The sequence below is a fragment of the Panthera onca genome, chromosome D4 (genome assembly GCF_046562875.1).
Source record: "Panthera onca isolate mPanOnc1 chromosome D4, mPanOnc1 haplotype 2, whole genome shotgun sequence".
NCBI lineage: Eukaryota > Metazoa > Chordata > Mammalia > Carnivora > Felidae > Panthera > Panthera onca.
The window spans coordinates 4,222,580-4,224,592 of NC_138351.1; positions in this window are offsets into that span (position 1 = coordinate 4,222,580).

The window sequence follows — 2,013 nt, forward strand, 5'->3', positions numbered from 1 at the left end:
AGTGTGTTGTGGGAGATTGTCCCTGGAGATTAAGAGCACCCCCAGTACACACTGTCGACAGTGACACCCTCCAATGAACAAGAAGGACACCTGCCCGTAGAGGAATCCTCTCTAATCGTGGGGTTGTGCTGCCCAGGGGGCGCCCACAGCTGTAGGCTTGACACTGGAGCTCTGTGTAGGCCAGTGACAGTCTGGGTGCTGACTGTGGAGAGCAGTTCAATGGGAGAATCCAAGCATCCGCTGCTGAGTGAAGACACAAGTGTGTAAACTGCTCTGGGGGCTTCCTGTGCCCACCGTCCAGTTGTTCTAGGGATTCTGCCTTTGGGGTAACGTTCCCAGGAGGGAATGAGATTCGTTCTCTCACTGCGATGGCAGATTAAGTGTCTGTGCAACTCACGTGCTCACGCGGCATTGCATTCTCACCAGGAAATGAGGCAAAACCAGCATCGGTCAGAATTCCCATTCAGAATGGGGACTGACGCCCATGGGCCTCGTGCAGGGGAAGGGTCCCTGTCTGTTTACTGGAAGGTCCAATGATATGTGGCCCTTTTGGGCCAAGAAATCCCGTTCAGAATTGTGAGATGCTCCTGTTGTGAAAAATTAATTTTGAGGAGCTCTGTTAGTTAGGGGGTGAAAGGATCATATTCGAAACTGACATTTTTGCTGTCTATGGGTTTCCTGCCATCCCATGGGGTCTGCGGCTTCATTGAGGACTTAAAAAAATTTTTTTTGTTGTTGTTTTAAGTTTATTTATTTGTTTTGAGAGAGACAGAGACAGCACAAGTAGGGGAAGAGCAGAGAGGGAGAGAGACGGAATCCCAAGCACGCTGCCTACCATCATAGCAGAGCCCAACGCGGGGCTCAAACTCATGACACCGTGAGATCATGACCTGAGCTGAAACCAAGAGTCAGACGCTCGACTGACTGAGCCTCCAGCCGCCCCGAGGACTTTATTTTTCAATAAGAACACCGTGTATCTGATTTATAAAGACGCTGGGAAGGGGAACCCAGCACTTCCCGCGAGCCCTGTCCAGATTTCCCTGCTCTCATCCTGCACAGAAGGCTTCGTGGTAAGCGTCAACTCAGCCTGCCACTTCCTTTTACAACTCCGGAAATTTTCCTTATTGCAAAAGTGATGTAAACAAGTAGGAATCACTTCAACCATGTAGAGGGCTGTAGAGAAAATACGGTTTCCCCCACCTCTCTGCAATCTCATTGCAGACTGTAGGTGCCCGACCGATGTGCGTCGTCATTACGATCGGCTTACGTGTGTTGATAAAAATGACAAGTAGAGCTGGCATAAGCAGGTTTGGCAAAAACGCAGCTGACTCCTGGTCAGCCCAGCAGGAGGGCTCCTTGGGTGTCCGTGTGGAGGTGCAGCCAGACTGTGAACTTTCCTGCAATAGCCCCCCACCGTTGGAAGCTCTTTGCCCTCAGACCTGCTCTCCATTCAGGTGGGTGTTCTCTGTACCCCAACCAGGTGCATGAAAGACAGATGACACGCCCGGGAGAGTATCATCCAAGGGCTCGTGGGGCTTTTGGTGGGACTTTGGCCTCCCTGCCGACTCGTCTGGGGGCCTCAGCTGGCAGGAGGTCCTAGCTGTGATCTCGGCTCTCCCTGGCGCCCATCACACCTCTGCAGTGATAGCCCTCATGCTAAGCAAACTGTTCGGCTGCTTACATTCATGTGAGTGTGAGCCCACAATGTGGGGACGTGTCGGCACCCCAGCTGGTTGGAGCACGAGCGCGTGGGCACCTTGGGGAACCAGTGAAGCAATGGCAAAGGTTGGTGCAGTGGAGGCACTTAGGAGCATGTCTGCTGGAACTCGTGCTCATTTCTTGCTTTGCATTATACCAGTAACACATGACTGCTGTACGATAAATTCAGATAATATGGAAAAGCATAAAGACAAGGGGCACCTGGGTGGCTCAGTCAGTTGAGCACCCGACTTCGGCTCAGGTCATGATCTCATGGTTCGTCAGTTTGAGCTCCGTGTCAGGCTCTGTGCTGAC